The sequence below is a fragment of the Adiantum capillus-veneris genome, chromosome 26 (genome assembly GCF_014529385.1).
Source record: "Adiantum capillus-veneris isolate H3 chromosome 26, ASM1452938v2, whole genome shotgun sequence".
NCBI classification, from domain to species: Eukaryota; Viridiplantae; Streptophyta; class Polypodiopsida; order Polypodiales; family Pteridaceae; genus Adiantum; species Adiantum capillus-veneris.
This window is the reverse complement of record NC_140956.1, coordinates 92,239,793-92,262,080: the sequence shown is the minus strand read 5'-3', so window position 1 is coordinate 92,262,080 and position 22,288 is coordinate 92,239,793.

Below are 22,288 nucleotides of genomic sequence, written 5' to 3'. Positions count from 1 at the left end.
CAGGAAAAAAGTCTATGTTTGGTGTCAATGAAGTGCTCATTGTGGGGCACATGTGCAGGCCATATGTTAGGATACCTTTTACAACAAAGGCAGATGTCATCCAACAATGAAAGAAACATGTACTAGCATCACTGAGCTCAGAAGGTTTCTAGGAGCATGTTTCTTTTATGTTATCTAGATTCCACATTATGCACATGTAGTTGATCCTCTTTATCGATTGCTTAGAAAGAATCAAAAACGTAAATGGAGAGATGCACATATATAAGCCATGAAAAAGATAAATAGGTTTCTCCGGTCAGCACCAACTTTGAGAAAGGTAAACTATGAGTGGAAAAGGACAGTAATCGTGGCAATAGACAATAGTCCTACATGAGTTGGATGGGAAATAGGAGAATGATAAAAGACATAGGTATGTGGTGAGATTTGGAGAAAAGGAGCTAAAGAAACTATCCACAAAAATAAACAGAGAGTTGTTAGAGTTCCATTATCAAAGTGCTAGCTACCTTTTGCAAGAATACCATGCACTACAAGAGGCTATTCATATAAGCGACGCTCAAAAAAAAAATTACCGGCGTCGCTATGAGCGTCGTTATAAGCGTCGCAAATTTACAAGCTTGTAAATTTGCGACGCTTATAGCGACGCTCATAGCGACGCCGACTGGGCTAAAAAAATAACAGAGAGCGCCCAAAAACTCAGATCTCAGATCTGAGTTTTTCGGCGCCCTCAAGCAAGGAGCAAGTAACGCTCTTCCTCTCTCTCTCTCTTTCTCTCTCTCTCTCTCTCTCTCTCTCTCTCTCTCTCTTTCTTCTCCACACACACACACACACACACACGAGGAGAGGAAGGAGAGCCAGGTATGCTTCTTCCCTCTCCTCACTCTCATGTTCCCTTCCCCTCTTTCTCTGTCCCTCTCTCTCTCACACACACACACACATACACACACACACATAGTGTTTTTGAGAGAGAGAGAGAGAGAGAGAGAGAGAGAGAGAGTACAAACATAAACAAAAACGCACACACACATACATAAACAAAGAATGCACACACACATTGAGAGAGGAAAAGAGAGAGAGAGCATGCATAAACAAAAACGCACACATTGAGAGAGGAAAAGAGACAGAGAACATGCATAAACAAAAAACGTACACATTGAGAGAGGAAAAGAGAGAGAAAACATGCATAAACAAAAAAACGCACACACATTGAGAGAGAAAGAGAGAGAAACTAATTTAACGTCGTAGGAAACTAATTAAAATTAAAAGACCTAAAGATCTAGCCGACGAGGAGTTGAACTCAAGACCTATTATTCAAGAGGGAAATGGCATAACCAATCTATCATACTTGGCATGGGTGACAGAAAGGTTATACCATTTGTCTCTTTTTATTGGCACACACATCCACACACGCGCACACACACAAGAAGAAGAGAGTTATAATGTCGTAGGAAACTATCCTAAAAGACGTTAAAGATTAGGTTAGATGTAGACTTACGTTAAATTAGATTTAGGTTTATTTAAGTTAAATTAGATTAGATTTAGGTTTATTTTTAAATAGATTTACGTTTATTTACGCTAGATTTAGATTTATGTTATATTAGATTAGATTTAGGTCTCCATAGACTGCGATGCCTGCATGAAGCGGGTGAAGAAAGCCCTCAATGGAGTATAGGGTATTGCTGCCTTCACTCATGGTGGGCTCCGTCGATCCAAAAGTACTGGTGAAATGTCTTCAGAAGATAGGGAAGAAGGTGGATCTTCAGGGCGGCAAGAGTCACTACATGCCCGACACAATGACCATCTAGACAACCTCTAGTCATTCAACAGCAACTTCAAAGTTAGTAACAAGAGCAAGAACGGTCTAAAGGGCCAATTGCTGTCGTCAGATGTGGATGGAGATGAGGCAGCGTCACCGCCGGAAGTTAACTCTCGCATCTTTAGTGATGAGAATGCCAACTCTTGCCGAGTTATGTGAAAAATTATGTGTTAAATCAATTTTAAGGTTCTTATAATCCCTGTTAGTTTAGTTCTTTGTTTTTAATATAACATAATTTACGTTAGATTTAGATTTATGTTATATTAGATTAGACTTAGGTTTATTTAGGTTTACCCACACACACACACACACACAAGAAGAAGAGAGTTTTAACGTCGTAGGAAACTATCCCAAAAGACGTTAAAGATTAGGTTAGATGTAGACTTACGTTAAATTAGATTTAGGTTTATTTTTAGTTAGATTTACGTTTATTTAGATTTACGCTTATTTACGTTAGATCGAGTCCACACAAGAATTACTTACGGTTTAGGGTTTAGAGTTAGACGAACAGTGAAAAGATCTACTGTGAAAAGATTTTAAGATGCTGTGAAGTGCTACAGCTAGAGAAGAGGCAAAGGGGTTTTGTCCACTACATGCAATATCATGTAGACGTGGGTCTGTAGATTTCTTATACCCACAAATATAGGTATTGACCAATAAAGACGAGATTATAACCCGGTGATTCTGATCTCCGTGCACCTCTAGACCGAGGTGTGCGGGGATTGGACATGACTAGAGAATGTGAGGTAAAGAGAGAGAGAGAGAGAGAGAGAGAGAGAGAGAGAGAGAGAGAGAGAGAGAGAGAGAAGACGAAAAATGCCAATAGAATATTAAATTTGTTGTCCAGGTTATAAGATTTTTATCCTCATTATGAGTAGTGACGAGGATGTGGGACCGTCCAACCGAAACACCTATCTCTCAACGAGGGTCTTATGTCCTTGTAATCAATGCAAGCATGCTATGCGACGGACAAGACGTGTTTCTTTGCAGCACGTTCGCAAATTTGGAGAGTTCGATCCATCTATTATAGATCGAGTTGTTGCCAATTATAACTCGTCGGACTCTGACGCTGGCCAATAATCAGCAATCTTGCAACCCAATAGACATGTTCGCAGGCGCTTTGGTCAAGCAGCATATGTGAGGCCACAAGATGTAGCCTCTGACAGCTCGGGGGATGATCATGCAAAGCACATTCCCAACGAGGCAATGTTTGAGCCCGAGATTGATGAAATGATCGAGACGATCATGGATTCAGAAAGGCTTATCTATGATGATATGAAAAGTGAAGCCGATACGCCATTGTATAATGGAGCACGTATGTCTAGATTGAAAGCACTCCTGGTTCTTCTCAACATGCAGGCAAAGTTTGGATGGAGTGACACTAGCGTCACAGCGCTTTTCAGGTGATCTATTACAATTAGTTTACTTTAATAAAACTCTAAATGTATAATGATCTGATAGATTTTTACACGACTGTATCGTATTTTTATGTTGTGTAGATTGCTTAAAGAGCACATACTACCAGCTGACAATGTGATGCCAGATTCCCGAGATGAAGTAAGAAAGATTTTGCGAAACTTGGGGATGGATTACAATTCTATCCACGCTTGTCCTAATGACTGCATTCTTTTCAGAGGGGAATACATAGACATGGAGAAGTGTCCGAAATGTGATTCCGAAAGATATCGAGTAGATCTCCACGGGACAAAAATCCCACAAAAGGTTTTGCGACATTTTCCTCTGCTTCCTCGCATCAAGCATTTCTTCGAATGTAATTCCATGGCCGTCCTAGCATCATGGCATGAGGAGAATAAATCTTCGGATGGTGTGCTACGAATTCCTGCAGATTGCGCAGCCTGGAAACATATAGATGGAACATGGTCGGATTTTGCCAGGGAAGCTCGAAATTTGCGCTTAGGCCTGGCTATGGATGGCGTAAATCCATTTGGTCAAAGATCAACATCTTACAGTGTATGGCCTGTTGTCATCGTCAACTACAACATTCCCCCGTGGTTGACTACGAAGAAGGGGCACCTATGGCTAAGCTTGATTGTGCCAGGGCGATATAAAGTGGGGAATATGGATGTGTATCTTCGTCCACTATTGGAAGAGCTACAACAATTTTGGATTGGCATAGAGGTGGTGGATATGAGCCGATACACAGGACGACGGAATGCTTTGATCAGAGGCATTCTAATGTGGACCATGCATGACTATCCCGGGCTAACAGAATGCCCAGGTGATCTATTGACACTCCTCACTCAGACACTGTAAATCTTGTTTTTTCCCATAGTTGATCTATTATCATGTGTATACATGCAGGGCTTCAAACAAGCGGATACAGAGCATGTGTCACATGTGGACCTAGACTGAATGCACGTAGGGCGCCCTCACTGAAGAAGCAAATCTACGAAGGTCATCAAGCGTATCTTCCAGAGAATCATGTGTTACGCGACGGCTTTTTGGGAAGAGAGCCACCAAGGATGTTTGCACAAGCATGCTTAGAGCAGAAGGAGATGTGCGATGACGGATTGCCTCCAGGGATGAAGAGACTATCTCTATGGTACGAGTTACCATACTGGCCCCGACTCATGATCAATCACTTGCTCAATCCAATGCACATATTCAAGAATGTGGGTAATCTACTATGGGACCATCTGACCGACAAGAAAGATACTTTGGGAGCCAGAGTTGACCTTAGAAATGTGGATCGTATGGAGCAATATTGGCCGCAAACAGCGTCTGATGGATCGATAAAACTCCCTAAAGCACCATGGATTTTCACAGGAGCCCAAGAACGCAAAGTAAAAGAGACCATTCGATCTTTGCGGACTCCCACTGGCGTAATGCACTCGCTCCGAACGTGTTTTACTAAAGAAGGAAAGCTTACCGGTTTGAAGTCACACGATTGGCATAAAATGTGTCAGGTACGTTCATAGTGGACTTTAATATCATTGCATAAAATGTGGACTTTAATATCATTGCTGCACATACTTCACAGTTTATTTTACCGGTTGCCATTGAGGGATGTTTGTCTCTCGACATCCGTAACACAATCTACAAACTTGCAAAGCTGGTGCAATGGATCTCACAAAAGGAGATCAACGTAGACTCCATACCATTCGCCAAACTAAATGCTGCGGAGCTTCTGTGCATGTTTGAGAAACATTTTCCTACTACCATGCTAACCATTCAGGTGCATCTTCTTGTTCACATAGTTGATGAGGTGGAAATAGCTGGCACAGTTCATTCCAGATGGATGTTCTTCTTAGAACGTTTCATGAAAACGCTTAAGGGATATGTGCGTCAAAAGGCACGTCCGGAGGGTAGCATGGCAGAAGGTTGGTTGGTATCAGAGTCCCTAGTGTACATTGGAGAGTGGCTAGACGGATTTGATAAAGCCCGGGACACGCTATGGCGAACCATAGATGATGAGCGAATATCTGGGATTGTCATGTGCAATCTCGGTGTTGAGAAGAAGATGACGGAAGATCTAGAGGCTAAAATCAACCGATTTTGCATGCTTCACAATCCAATGATGCAAAAGTGGATTTCACAATATGAGGATGCAAAGCAAGAGCGACAAAGGGCACAAATCGAGTGGAGACGGGGAAGACGACCACCGATGCACTATCCGACGGTTCTGGAGAGCCTACCAACCTTCATGAGCTTAAGATGGTTGCACAACCAATTGAAAAGCGCACAACAATGCGGTGACGAAGTGACTGAGGAAGAGTGGGAGTACTCTCGGGGTTGCGCGACCAAGGTAAGTTTGCAATGTACGACTAGCTAGTGACTTTATTTCTAAACGTTTGAACGGACACTCATAATCTTTGTTCGTTGTAGTATAAGTCATACACAGCAGCATGGTGTAAAGGTCGACATTTTAGGGTGGAACGAATCGACAAAAATCGTTTTACTCAAGATTGTGGAATCATGGCAAAATTTGAACAGTCTAGTCGACGACGTTCCTCTGATGCAGATCCTGTGGTGGCAGAACTCACTTACTTCGGCACGCTGCAAGAGATTTTGAGGATCGATTACAGAGGATTTTTTGTCGACTTTTTCGATGTGGAATGGTTCAAGATAATCATGGAGGGTCGCAACGCTACTGTGCGTAGAAGAGAGTCTGGTTTTCTTGAGGTGGATTCTACTAAGAAATGGACTGACCGAAGAGACACTTTCGTACTACCCGAGCATTGTGAACAAGTAAGTATGTAAATAGTTAACATCCCCCTTTTACAAGTTATGTGCTTGAAAGCTCTCGTGTAAAGTATGTGGCTCTGGCAGGTAATATTTCATCCTACAAAGTCTACATCAAACTGGTGGTACGTCATAGAGGTAGCCCCTCGTAGTGCAAGGACGTATGAAGGCTACCATGTACCAATCACAACGGCATCAATGGAGGAGATCAGAGAAGGTGCTCAATCAGAAGCCGCTGCGGTGGTGCCAGACGAGCATCAAGATGCTACTACTCTATATGGGGTGCATGCAGAGGAGCTACAAAATGAAACAGAGGATATGTGTTTAAACGGAGAGCTCTATATAGATATAGGAAGTTATGCTGAGTTATGCGAGGATGAGAGAGAGATCTCTTAAAGCCACAAATATTGTATTTGAACAATTTTGCTCCGTGTTGTAAAAGCTCTGGCTCTCTAAGTACCTTCCATGGTGTATAACGCTCTTTTCTACTCGCGCTCACATCTTTTGATTGAAAATTCTGAGTTTTTGACTTGCCTCTTCTATCACTCAATTCATTGCGTCATTGTATTTATATGCGTCATTACGTCATTGTATTTAATGGTCTTTGCGTCATTGTCTACTCTATTCATTCAATATTAAGTTTAAATATTCGTGTGTTTAATGCAGGTATGGATGATGAGGAGTTTCTTTCTTCTTTGTCACCGCAGCAGAGACAGTGGTACATGGAGCGTCATCTCTCTGGCGCATCATCGCGCGTTCCTACTCCATCCGCATCTCCCTCTCTTTCGGAGCATTCGGCGCGCTCCGAAGCTTCGGCGTCGACGAGACGAGCTTCACACTCGTCTAGACACCGGCGCTCTAGTGGTGGCTGTGGCGGTTGTTGTGGGGATTCCGCCACCGATGCCTCCACACTGCCTCGTGTTCGACGAGGCTCTTTACCCTCCCCTTCTTTGCCCGCCCCCACACCAGCCACAGCATCGCCATCTATGCCAGGTTTTGCACGGCTGACTGTTCCTAGCAGCTACACACCTCTACCTACTCCGCCAGGAGCCACCCCACTCGACACTCCTCGCTTCGGGGCCCAGACGCCGGTGGAGACACCTGACGTCCGTACCCCCATCGACACGCCGCTAGAGACCCCTGTCGGGACACCCAGGTTCACGCGTCACCTGCTAGAGGGCTTGCCTTACTCCGTCGACTTCAGCGGCGGCATCATCATGGATGATGACGGCAAGAAGGTGATCTCGCGCATGCGTGGTCTTTGCTCTCAGCTGTTTAGACACTACATACTAAACAAATGGAGTGAAGTACCAAGTGATTTAAAAAACAGAGTCATCAACATACTTCATGATGAGTTTCCCATTCCAACACGGGATCAGCGCTTCAATGAAGACCTGATGAAGATTTGAATGCGCGAATACTGCAAACACAAGCGTTCCGAAGTGCAAAAAGCAATCAAGCATGGGTGGAGCAGGCCAGATTGGTTGGCCAAAGAAGATTGGAAGAATGCGAAGAAAGCAGCGCGCGAGAATCCCGACAAGTGGAAGCAACAAAAGGATGCAGCCAGAGCGCGAGTAGAGGCAGGGAGCTCGGACCATTTGGGGAGCGGTGGATGGGCATCATTTGAGGCCGATTTTGTAAGTGTTTTCGCATTGCTCTTTATGTTTGATAGTTTAGGCTTTATGAGTTTTTTAATTCTAACATAATGAAATCTTTGTATGTTTTGACAGTGGTCGATGACAGGACGTGATCCCACACCGTACGAGCACGAGTACGCAGGCAGGAAGGGCTTAAATGCCCTGATGGACATTCTCAGTTCTCGCGGCGGCATGGTTAGTATTAGGGTTTATTCTTTTCTATTTTTTGTATTGTTTTATAAATGTCGTTATATGTTTATACTTACTGAAAGCTGTCTTATTGTCTTTTTTTGCAGAATCCGACAGATACGCCGCTTGGACGCGATGAGACGTCTGACTAGACGACGTCAGTTTAGCCATAGCTAGATAGCATTAGTTTAGGGTTTCTCATAGTTTATGTATCATGAGACGGATTTTATACGTCTTTTTGAACCATGTATATTATTACATTTGTCACCGCAGTTCATTTTGCCAATCAATTCTTTATGCCTATGATGTTGTACAATTGTCATTATTACATTTTCCAATCAATTCATTTTGCCTATGATGTGTACAATTGTCAATTTTACGCTTGTCAATTTTGCAAACAATGCGTCTTGTGGGTGACTATTTTGGGTCTATTATCTACTCTTGCACTTTTTTAAAAAAGAGAATCAAGTACAATATGGTTGATGGGTGGCAGGGCATGCCCTGTCGCCCAAAACAAATTCTCTCGGGCGTCGCTATAACTGTCGCTATTTATGGCTCTGTAGCGTCGCTATGAGCGTCGCTATAGACTTCTGTTTAAACGTCGCTATAACCGTCGCTATATGCGTCGCTATATAGCGACGCGTATAGCGACGCATATAGCGACGGTTATAGCGACGCTCTCGTAGCAACGCTATTAGCGACGGTATTAGCGACGCCGGGGGTTATAAAAACCCAGTGTATTTCCGTCGCTAACAGCGTCACAAGAGCACACAACCTCTTGTAGTGATGGTAGATAGCACGAGACTGGTAACAAGCAGACTGATAATGGTAGCTACTAGTCTACAAGGAACACCATGGAAAATTGGTGGCAACCACTATCAGACTAGTAGCTACCTTTACCAATGACAACATGGAAGCTACCAAAATTTGATAGTGGTAATTAAAAAAATCGCAGTGCTAGCTACCAGTCCTAATATAATACCAATCCCTAAGAGAGAGAGCATGTAGAGGTAGGTACCTATTTGTTAGATACCTATCTATGATGGTGGTTGCTATCAAGATTGGGGGGGTATGACTATCACGTGAGTGCAGCATAAGGTTTTATTGAATTTTATTTTTTCTCACATTTTCACATACAGAAGGATATCAAAAATGGAATTGAAAAAAATACATATTAAATAGGAAAAGGGTGTGTTTTATTTGTGAAAAAATTACAAATAAGGGGTTTAATAAATAGTTCTTGAACACAGGCAATATACAATATTTATACATAGTGACCCCCCCCCCCCCCCCCCCCAAGCTACTTGGTATGAAGCAATGTGTAACAATAAGCAAAATATTATCAAGATTTTTGGTCTCTTCATTGCCTTGAGAGTAATGTGCATCCCACTTATCAAAACCTTCTGCTCATCATTGGACACCGTAGCTCTTGTGGATTATATCTTTAAGCCTCTCAATGCTCAATGTTTCAGAATGCTACTAATGATTTTCCACTTTGCCTCATTGTCAAGACCCTCTATGAAACACATGAAACACTTGATCACCTGTGTAGTAATTTTTCAATGCTTAAATTCATTGAATCTGACTCGTTTAATTCTAACTTCCCTTTCTTTGACTCTCTCATGATATACATGCTTTTGTTTGTTTCATAGTACTTGATTACACTTTGTTTGCATGAGTTTTCCATGACTCAGCATGAACAAAGGCACATGATAACAGCTGACTTTATAACATCCTGAACTGGAATGATTGCCATCATCTTTGGAGTCTTTGAGAGGTGGAAAGAAGTTGACAAATTACCCTGTCCAAAGTTTCCAAGAAACACACAGGGATTGGCATGCAATGAGCTTCTGTGCATGTGTGTGTGTGTGTGTGTGTGTGTGTGTGTGTGTGTGTGTGTGTGTGTGTATGTTTAAAATCCATTATCTAACAATAGTTTGATTTTACAAACTATTGAACCATACAATGGGACTAATGACCAGACAGTGTGTATATACTAGTCAAAAATAATGTCTACATAAGATAACAAGTAATCTTCAACAATGACAGAGATAAGACTATAAATGACATTTAGACTTGACATTGATATATACTATATTACTTGTGAATATATAATATTATCAAAGAAGTGTATACAAGGGATATCTATCAATCACCAAATAGCCAAACTACTGTTGATCTTCTGCTTTTTTTGGAGTTGTGGTTGTAATCCCAAGGAAGGAACCTCTTACCTGCCACCATCCAAGAAACACAATCCCGTCAGAACTAGCATTACTTGGGAAGACGATGTCAATGTCCCCTCCCCTTGTTATCGTTGTCAAAAATTACAAAGGAATCAGCAACTAGGGAGAGATCAAGTAAATAACGTTTACAAAAGCAATCATATGCACCAAAAACAATGGCGTTACATGGAAAGATGTGCGAAAAAAACCTTTTTCTATTTCTATATGTATCAAAAGTTGCAAAGAAACTCCCCACTAAACAACATTCAAGTACCTTTATTAGTAAAATCACGTATACTTTCATTTGGAAAACATTGGAGAGCATTTTGTTTGTATTTCGAAGAAAATTTCAAAAGATTCCAATGATGGCCATCTCAGAAGAGACCCTCACTTGAGGAATAAGGATATCCTTATGAAGAGAAAAGTAGCTCAATGTTTTCAAATTAAAAGAAGGGTCAAAACCAATTATCCCTTGCTTTGTCTATCTTAAGCCATAACCTCTTGCTAAAACAATTAAATCCCTTTATATTATCATAAAAGAGTATGAAGTAATGTTAAGAAATATGAATAGGATAGAAGTCATAAAATTCAAGACTACTAGAGATATCTTTGCTAATGTATACCGAATTAGGTCTCCCAAACCTTACTACGAGGTGGATGTAGAAGTCCATTTGTAAAATCATCATAAAAAGCATGCCATTACGTGAGAAATCCAACATCCACCCACATGCTCCTCAAAAACCCAAGTGTGTGTCTTTAAGACTCAGGACGTCTACTAGGAAATATGTAAGATAGCACGTGCAAACAAAATAATGGATTTATAATTAGGTACATTTACAAAAAAATGTACTTACATAAAGGGTTTTTGAATTGAGAAAATGAGAATTTTCATACATAAGGGCTAGTTTTTTTACAAAAATGTACTTACATAAAGGGTACATATAATACTTGAAAATATATAGGTAAGGGATTATTTAAATAGCTGTTGCACGTGCTATATGCAATTTTGACATAGTAGACTCCCTGTGCTTCAAGATGGAGATGGAACATCAAAATCTGTCAATCATAACCATCCATATTCTATCAAAGTTCCTATGTGTTAATTTGCAATTTATCCTCATGTAAACCAGTTACTTTCTATGTACAAGCAAAAAAAAACTTCTATGTCATGCAATGGGCCGTCCAATCACACATTTCATCTTTTTTATCGTGCCTGTGTCTCGAAATTTCAAAAAAAAAGTAGCATTTTGTTTGTATTTTGTGTAAGAGATTGAAGACTGGACCATGCTCATCACCTCCTAGCCATGCCCTATATAGGCCCTTGGCCTGCTAAACATAGGGACCCCCTTGACTGCATGTCCATCCTGGCTCTTCGCCCTAGGTGGTCCTACCCATGGCATGACATTACTCCCCCAATGGAGAATCGATTTGGCCCTCGAAAACAAGAGTGGTGATACACTAATGTTTTTCACAGTGACATCCTTCATAGATCCAGCTATTTGCTCAACCAAAACACGGTTCATTAGGAGGTTCAATGCAACCAAGAGTAACATCTTGAATTTCCACATTGTTGTGCATTTGCAACCATCTTGTGTTACCGGTTCAATTACAACATAGTGTATAGACTCCATTTATAACTCACTTGAGTATGCTAAAGGAGTTATCACAACTAAGATGTACCCAAAAGAGTACCTCTTTTCACTTTCCATGAAAGTGACTTGCTTTCTGTGCTCGAATCCTTGGAACCGTCTTATGTTTCTTTGGTGACGTTTTAGGCACCCAGATCTGATTTGGTTTATCCACAAGTTGTGCTTTTTGTACCCAAATTTGCCTGACTCCTTGCATGCTACTTGTAGCATTTGTTTGGCGAGGAGATGGAGAAGATTAGCTTCGTGGATTGGTCTTTTAATTGCATCTTTTCCATTCCTCCTTGCTTGGGGAAATTGGAACAATGAGCTACCCTCCCTTAGGTGATAGCTTTAGCTTATTCGTATCCCAATCTAGCACTGCTTTGTATGTACGCATCCAAGGGATGCCAAGAATCATCAACTCATTCATGTGTTCATCTAGCAAGCATACAAACTGATGCGGACATGAACATACATGTACTACCACATTCAAGTTGACTACTCCCAATCTTGGAGTTGGATTCTTATTGCATCCTTTGATTGTTTTTATTCCTGTGGCGGTCAATGCTTGACTTGTTGCCTTCCTCTATGTAGAATAACTGACTACATTCACTCTAGCTCCTGTGTCTATCAAAGCATTAGTGCTATGATTGTTGATTTGTAATTTGATGTGCAAATCCATTCCATCTAACCAGCCCTCATCATCTGTTGAAACTACGTCTTAAGGTAATTACCATTGTCGATCATCTAGTTCCAAAGTGTTGATGGGAATCGATATCTGTTGATTCTTAAGAGCAGTTTTACACTTGAGTACCCGAAGTCTAGCTTTTTCTTGGGCTTCATAAGTAACCTGTTGTCGCTAGATCTTCCTTTGTTTGGCTACATGCATTCTCTCTAGCAATTCATTGGTTAGTGAAATTGTATTTCTTTAAACAACATCCACTAATCCAATTAGCCATTGGTTCACCATCTAGGGTGGACAATTTTACTGCTCCACTTGGAGATACATCTTCAATGATAAATGGTCCATTTTTCTTTTTCTTAAACTTGGGAATGTGTTGTTTAAGGGAAGAGACTAGAACTAAGTCCCCTTTCTTGAAAAATTTTGTGATTAAGTGGGAATCAAAAAATTGGTTTTGTTTCCGCTTTTGTGCATAGATATGAGCTACAGCAATTAGCCTTTGATCGTCTAGCTTTTCCAAATCTTCAAGTCTTTCTGACAATTCATGTTTAGTCCACTCAAGAGTCTGTGCTACCCTTAATGTCGGCAATAGAAATTCTATTGGCAGTATGGCATCAAGACCATAAACAAGGCTAAAGGGTATAGCATTCATAACTGTTTTGAATGAAACTCAATAAGCCCATAGAGCAGCATGGAGATTCATTTCCCAGTCTGTCCGTCCTGAACTAACCACTTTGGTCAATACTGAGCTAAGAATTTTATTTGTATGCTTAGCTTGTTCGTTTGCTTGTGGGTGATAAGCTCATTAACACTAGGTTGGTAATGGGACACTTTTATGTCTTGGGACACGTTTATGTCCTATTAAGTGACCATTTTCCTTGAATTATGTCAAGAGTTTCAAAATGGATTTTGAGGTGCTATCTGTCTACAAAGTTGTCTCATGAGCTGAAAAAAACTCGACATTTTTTGGAATATCAATTCCATCTTTAACCTTGTCCTTGCACAATGTTTCACAACCTAAACAGTGTGAAAAAATGGGTCCTGTTTTTGGTTTTTTTCAACTTTTTGAAACTATACCACTCTAGAATTCATGTTTGTGAGGTCTATAATGCTAGAGAACTATCTTTAGTAGTCCTCAACATGTCTTAATGCTTCTAGGGAGAAATAAATGTTAAAGTTGTGAGTTATGACCAAATTACAAAAATTGTCAAATCCTATTTTTTAGCCAATTTTATCTCTTCTATGATTTTTTTGGTGGCTTTCATGATATCGAGATGTAGTATTGATTTTCTATGTCGCATATTGTAACATAAAGCTAATATTCCTTGAGTTTTGGGGCACCTAATACCCTAAAGTTTCATAGTAGACAACGATGGTTGATTTTTTCAATTATAGAAGAAAACGAAACATTCTAGTATATCAAGTATAGCTTTTTTAATATTGTTAGTTTCTTGTGACAACTACATGCATTTTGTAGGTAGTAACCATATCTAGTCATAAGGATCAAATTTGGCTAGATATTGAATAGTTTCTATGGGATTCTACAACTCATAATGTTGAACCCAGTTTTTTCATGTTTATTGTATTTAGCACTTCATCTTTGTTCCCAAGATTCCCCTTGGTAAGAGATGTATTATTCTTTTGACATGCTCCATGGATCCTTATGAACCTAAAGGACAATAGTGTTAAGTATGGAGCCTGATTTACCCTTGTAATTTTCTGTGGTAAAAGCGCACATTTGTAAGGTCCCCATTATGAGGAGAAGCCATCATGCGTGAAAGAAAATCACTCACTGGAAACCAAAAATTTTACGGACAAGAATCGTCGGAATATTATGGACGGACGGCGGCCGGAAAGTGATCGGAAAACAACTAGTCGGTTGGCCGGTGGCCGGTAGTCAATGGCCGATGGCCGGTGGTCGGAAGTCAATGGCCGGTGGCCGGTGGCCGAATTCAAAAGCGGACTTGTCTTCTCAAGGGCGGCCACACATGGGCAGATTGGAGGGTCCGATTTGGACTTATTCGCACAAGGGCGGCTACACATGGCTGTCTCTCATAAGAGAGGGCAACCCTTTTGGCCTATAAAAGGAGGCCATTTCTACACATATTTCATAGTGTGAAGTTGATGCAACAAGGTGAGTGTGAGGTGGTGAGAGTGAAGCAAGGTGGGAGCTCCATTAAGGGTATAATCCCTTTGTAAACTACTTTTTGTTTTGAAGTACTAAAGCCATTGAGTGGCTGCTTTCCCGTGGACGTAGCCCACATTGGGTGAACCACGTATATCGTGTGTACTCTCTCTCTCTCTCTCTACTCTATAATCTCGTGTATGTAAATTTGTCTCTCTCCATTAAGTAATCTACTCAATTATCTATTTAGCTACGTCTTATTTCCTAACAAATAGGGAACTAAGAAAACATGCATATATTATTTGTATTGAGCGTGGCTATAGAAACTTTGATGATAGGTTTGCAGAATGATAAAAATTCAACTTTTTTGTACCTATTTCTTTTGGCAAAACAAAAAATAGTGAGTGAGAAGCAATCATATGTTCTGATCACCAACCCATTGAAGTTAACTAGGGAATTTATCTCAAGTCCTACAAAAATCCCTAATCTTATTTTTAAGCAACAAAACGTAAGCAATGACTGTTTTGATGAAATTGTACTGGTCCATCAACTTTGGACGCTTGGTGTGACCAAAAGATGAGAAATTTTATAAGTTTCTTATTTTTTCCATGTGTAGTAGGCCTTGAACTATAACCTAGGATTTTACAAAATGAGTGGATCTACTATGGTTTTAGAGGTTTTTTTCAAAACCCTTAAAGGACACTTTTATGTCCTGTTAGGTTACCAACCTAGTGTTAAGCAAATACTCTATTACCTCGTTGAGGAAATGAGTTCCCTGATCATTGACAATCTCTATTGGTAGTCCATACCTTGTGAATTCATACTCATATAAGAATGCAGCAGTGGTTCTGGCATCGTTCTTTTGAGTCTCTTTAGCCTCAACCCACTTGGTCAAATAGTCCATAGCTACAATGATATATTGAGCTTGGGTTCTGTAAGCAGGTGGCTGTATCGGTCCAACAAGATTTATACCCCATTTTGCCAAGGCTCTAGCCACCATCATTGGTCTTTAGGCATGTTGTCTACTCGTGTTGGCATGTTTTATCGTTTGACAAGCATCACACCTTTGAACATATTCTTTGGCATCTGCAAAAAGTGTTGTCCACCATATGCCTGCCATCAAGATTTCTCTTGCGGTGGTCTCACTAGAAAAGTGACCTCTAGCTAATCCAGCATGTGCTTGTTCTATAATCGGAATATACTAGTTTCCATTTGCACAAGGACATAAATGTTGATCTTTACCTCTTCGATACAATTCGTTCCCAATAAGAGCATAGTCTCTTGCTTCTATTTCAATTTCTCTTTGACGGTGTTTACTCATATCCTCAGGAAATGTTCGGCTCGATAAGCAAGTAACCAAATAATTACTCCACTTAGGAACAGGTAACATTTGAAACAATGTTACATGAGGAATGGGTGGTTGTTTTTGACACTGAGGGCAATTTTTTACAAAAGATCTAACATCTCTCCTCATAGTCGGCCAAAATAGTCCAAGTCTTAAGATTCGTTGCATAGTTTGATCTTTCGCAAAGTGAAGTCCTACTATGGTAGCTTGTGCTTGGCTTAGGTATTGTTCCTTTTCTTTAGGGTTAATGCATAAAAGCCATATCCCGTCTTGATTTCTTTTATATAGCCTTCCAACTAGTAGTTGATACATAGCTAATTGCTTGATTAAATCAATTGTGATAGGAAGTGGTATTTGTGAATCCACTTGAGCTATTGTCATCCATGATACAATGTTTTCCTACCATCTAGGTATCATTTCCACGGAGAACAAATAGGCATATGGTAGATCATCGTCTACCCCTTTAGGTGATTCCCGTGAAATGATCCTTGACAAATGAACTGCTCGTTGATGTGTAGTGACTTTTTTTACAACCACAGTGAAATCAAATTCTAGAAGAATGATGAACCATCTCACTATTCTCCCTGTGTTTCATGGTTTGTTGACCAAATATAACAAGGCTTGGTGGTCCACAAAGAACACAAACTTGTTGGCTAATAGGTAATGTCTATACTTTTTAACAGCGTAGATCATTCCTAGTCCTTCCCTTTCATTGGTGGTGTAATTATTTTCTGCCATGTTCAATTGTCGGCTAGTATAAGAAATAGGAAAGTCGATTTTCCCATCTCCTGGTTGGTGGGCTAGTATACAACCAATAGCAAAGTTTGAAGCATCTACATGTACGTGGAATACCTTATCCCAATCGGGTGCTTTCAATATTAGAGCTGATGTGAGAGCTTTCTTAAGCTTCATGAAGGATTCTTCACATGCCTCGGTCCATTCAAAGTGTGTAATCAAGCTATACATGGGTTTTGCAATTATAGCGTACATGTAGATGAACCGTCAGTAATATCCACAATGTCCCATGAAGGCTTGTACCCCCTTGACTGTTGTTGGTCTAGGAAATTCAGCAATGACATGAATCTTCTCAATATAGGTAGCTATGCCATTTTTAGACACTATACGTCGAAGAATTTTCCCTTGTCTTCCCATGAATTTGCACTTTTCAGGGTTTAAGCAAATTCAGTAAATTCTACATTTCTCGAATACCTTTTTGAGGTGTTCAAAATGATCAGCCCCGATTGACGAATATACACATAGATCATCCATGTATACTTCTAAGAATTTTCGAAGATACTCTTTGAAAGCATGGATCATCAATCGCTCAAAATTTGGCTGGAGCATTAGTTAACCCAAATGGCATAACCCGATAGGCAAATATATCCCATTCTATTGCAAAAGCAGTTTTATGCTGATCTTTTGGGTCAACCAAAAGTTGATTGTATCTCGAAAATCCATCTATTGTTTTCCTGCCACTCATTCTAAAACATGCTCAGTTATCGGAAGAGGAAAGTTGTCTCTAATGGAGCTGCATTCACTTCTTTAAATTTAACACACACTCGTAATTTCTCATTTTTTTTAGGTACTACCACAATTGGAGACACCCAATCTGTGTGTTCAATTTCGTAAATGAATTCGGCTTCCTTCAGTTTTTCAATCTCTTCTTTGATCTTTCTGGTAAATGTTTCGTTATAAGTGTATGGTCTCTGCCTACTTGGTTTCGCATCATCTCTATGGGTATAGTATGTTGACAGATTTCTGGATCAACACCCTTGAGATCCTTGTAATACCAAGCAAAGATATCCCAGTATTCCTTTAACAAGCTCAACAAAATATTTTCTTCTTCTTCTGTCAGGTCATTTGAAATGTAAGCCGGTCTAGGCTCTTCTGTTGGTTCAACCAAGTCTACCCTTTTAGCGTTTTCAGGTCCTTCATAAGACTCGCCTTGTTTGCGTAGTTCCCTAACAGGTTGTTTGATTATGATTTTCCGATCTTGGAGAGTATATTTTTTGTAATGGGATGGAACATGCATTACATCCTTACCATCCTCTTCCATGGTTTCCATTTCGGTGGTGTATATCTCCTTTAGAGCTTTTTTCAACTCTTGATATTTCTTTTTTTGCTCGACACAATCATTAGCATCTATCTGCATCAGGAATTGTGTTTTACTAGAGACTGATGGCATAGGTCGTGCTTTCACGATATTGGTGTCTCTCTATCTTCTATACCATTTTTTTTTCTTGATTTCTGGTTTGGAAAGACAAAAAACTTTTCCTCCCCTCCCTTTAAGAGTAAGTGAGCTCTCGTATGCTCTTTTTCTGATCCCGAATCTTCTGAGGTAGATGAGTGTTCATCCAACTCATCAGTTGCATCGTAATAGATGTCACAAAAGACTTATTGAGCTTTCATCAAGTCCTTTGTTTCCTCATCTTTGTTTTCAATGTTAAGGACTGACATCATTTGTATGGGAATTATGTCATAGCCATCCTCATTGCAAAATTGAGTAGGCATAGACGTATTCACACATACATCCATTGTTGCTAAAATTTGAGTCCACTCGAATGGTTCGAATAAATGTTTTGGAAAGGGTTTGTAGGCTTCGTCTGTACAATCCCTTTCTAGGATACATTCCTCTCATCTTAAGCTTCTATTTTCTGAAGCTCCACACATCCAAATAGGAGTGTCTTTGTTTAACCAAGATGGGAGTTTAGTTTTAGCTGAAGAGATTGAATCAAACTCTTGGATGGGTGTTTTCACTTGTCATCTCTATAGGTGTGATCTTTTAGATTGACTCTTGTTATAGATCCCACTTGCTTCAAGTACAGATAGTCATTTCCCAGAACACGGTTCCATAGGAGGTTCAATGAAACCAAGAGGAACATCTTGGTTTTCCACATTGTTGTCCATTTGCAACCATCTAGTGTGTAGACTCCATTTAGAACGCACATGAGCATGCTAAAGGAGTTATCATGACAAAGATGTATCGGAAAGAGTGCCGCTTTTTACTTTCTGTGAAAGTAACTTGCTGACCTAAATCATGAGCCAAGTGTAAGTCCTTGACTTGTTCTCAATTTCCATCAGTAAACAACCCCACCCTAACGAGTTTCAAGGTTGAGACCCTGACTTATACATGAAGGGACTACCGAGTCGCAACATGCATTAACTGATAGTAAGTAAACTCCAAGAAGAGCAATAAATGCTTATTAATTGGATTGCTTGGTGCTAATGTATGCACTTTGCATATCCTTTAGCCCAAGATTACACTTTGTAATCTGCCTATCCCCTTGGATACTGACAGTACGGAGGTGTGTTTCCCCCATGGTTTACAGACGAGCCGTAAACGGGGATTTATAATATCGTATAACATTGTCGAGGAATCAACAATGTTCGGAATAACCATCGTGGTGAGCTTGAAAAAATCCACAAACACCCAAACCGAGCCATGACCTCTATTGGTGATTAGTAGACCCCAAAAGTAATCTCATAGAGATACTGCACATAGAGTGTAAAATGCTTCATAAGCAACAACTTGAGGAATATGCATGCCGTTCCAAATCATCCTTTGCTAAACACTAGGGCCCATAACACGTAGTGTGCATGCATTTAGCAAAAAAAAATCCGAACTTGTATATCCATGGTGATCCTTGCCAATACTTATGGCAAATGTGATGCACCTAGCACACATTAAAAACGAATGTAAATAGGTCTGAAAAGAAACTAAATACTTTCAGTTGCAATCTTGTGCCAGCCTTGCTGAAACGTCTGAACAATAATAGAAGGTGAAACATTGATCACTTCTAGGTACAAACAATGAAACTTTTTCATTAACAACTTAGAGCCTTGCTATATGTATAAACAACCATCTGTAATGTTGTTTAGTGATACTTGTTCGTGAACAAGTCATTCTAAGTATCCGACAATTTTTGGCCACTAATATTGCTCCTGATAAGTCGTGCTGAAAATGGTCTAGAAAACAGATTTGACCAGCACCACCTAGTTGGACTTTGTCGTGACACATAATTGAAATAATGGTGCCAGTGTCAGTCCAGAGACTCATATTCTCCATATGTGGAGTATGTCTCATGTGCGGATGTATAAAAAAGAACATCTGTCAAGTACAAGATGTACTTGTGTGTGGAGGTAACTCTAAACACTCTGTGACAAGAGTGAGAGGGACCCTCATTCATTGCTCCACACTGGCTAAACCGAACTCCTTGAGTTCCGAGACCATGTTGTATCCCATGTGACAACATGTGCCAAATTGAACCCTACAAGTAGCTAGGCTCGTAATAGCATAAGGCAGAAAGATAGATTGGACATGTGGTCCAAAATACTTTGTGCCGACATGCCCTTGGCATGTCTCTGTAACATTCAAGCGTACTTATATGTCTTGAAAAACCAAGCAAAGCATACTAAAAATGGAATAACACCAAATCAATAGATGCGTACCTGGAGATTTGAACGTAATGTTCACTTACCCGTATTCAAATGGAGAGGAGTACGTCCCCTACGTGAAAACAAACAGCATTGCAGTGGGAACCCTGGGTGTTGCCTTTGCAATCCAAGTCCTTGGATTAGAATCTACGCAGTCAAACCCCTTGGTAAGACTCTTTGTAGAAACTGCTCAACTAGCAGATAACGATAACCAACATAGTCAACCGTGTACAGAATGATTGGAATCAACTTGAAAAGTGTGTTCTTCTGCTACCGCGTGGTAGATTGTGGACTTCTTTCCTTGAAAGTATAACTGGGAGAGATCAATTGTGATCCTCAATGCATATCAAATTGTGATCCTTAATGCCTATGGGGTGATGTAGCAATCACCCGCCGGGTCTTACCCCAAAACAGTATGTCCATAGACACTCTATAGTGCTATAGAGAGAGCAAGAGACCCACACAAGTGAACTGCCAAGCTCTTATGGACAGTCATGCTCTCACAACTGATTTCGTCATCTATACTTTCTTGTAGAGATCAGCTGCTATGAGTTGAAGATTATCCAAAACTCAACTTGAGTGTCGCACTGAAAAATGTGTAGTGCAAAAATGACACCCTAAACATCCGTAATGACAAGACTCTTGCTTGTCCATTAATGTCGATGTGTGCTCCACTGGGTAGAGTTGTTTGATCTTGAGAAGAATCATCCAAGAAATACCAACAATTGGGTCTTACCCTAGATTGAACAATGGCTCTTAGCCAGCGTGTGTGGCTCATAACTCTCATATCAATTAGTGTTCAATCGTCAAACCGATGAAGACTAATGTGGATGGCATTTTGCCCAATGTCTAGCTGAGAGTTAGAGCACCTTGGCTCAGGAGGACTCAGCAGTGAAACATGTAGCAAAATTTTCTTAGAAAAGGTGCATTATTCTTCCAGAGAGAGAGATAGAGAGTATACTAGGCTGAGGAACTTTTCGTAAATTACGACCTTGTATGTACTGCGCCCATGCTTGTATGCATCTTATGCGTAGCGTGCAGCTTATCCTTTAAGCCTGCAACAATCTGACTGGATAATGCTTGCATCGAGAGAGGTAACACAAGTCACATCGTGCCTCACCTATCGTATAAGGGATCGTGACTGTACAAAAATGACTTAACAATGGCTCGTTGCCTGTGAATGAAGTCGTAATTCTGAGATTTGGATTCCTTGTAGTGTTGTTGTGTGTTGACAGCAACCAGAAAGCATGAGAATCCAGAAGTTTCCTTGTCCTTGACAGAGTGTCTGGTGTTATAGCAGAAGCGTAATTTATGAGGCAGTGGAGTTGAGTCCACTTAACCAACATGCCTTGCATGCGAAATTGTAAGCCCTTGGCTACTATGATGGCCTCAAGCGTGAGAGCCAAAGCCGTAAGTAAGGTCACGTCGCTCACTACCATCAGCCACCTCTGCTCTTTGCGTCTGTCGCCCTCCGCCACTTTCGATTCCCTCACTCAGCCCCAACCCCACACACGCACGTTGATGAACCTCCTGCAACCTAGCAAGCTGGCTAACTCTACGTCTGCGAGATTGCCTCTACACCTGCTACCGTTCAAAGCTCTCATGAGAGCGACAGAGAGGGCTCATGAAAACCCTTGACAATCAAGGGCTTACACAGATCTACACCAAGGCAGCAGCCCCTCGTCCCCCAGCATACGCTCGACCTGCATGCACACACACACACATAGGCCTCTTCACCCCTGCACTCGCTCCCTCTGTTACATTCGATGTTGCGAGAGAGAGAGAGAGAGAGAGAGAGAGAGAGAGAGAGAGAGAGAGAGACCCTCCATTAGCCGCCCACCCCCTCGCTACCCCTCACGACAAGCTCCCGAGGAGTCCATTATGTAAAAATTGCATATAGCGTGTGCGAACAAGAGTTCAGACATATTCGTCCGCAAAGGGCTATGTAGTTCTGAAATGTATGTCCGATGTGCTTGAGGTTATTGTTTATTTCTTCATGGCTTAATCTAT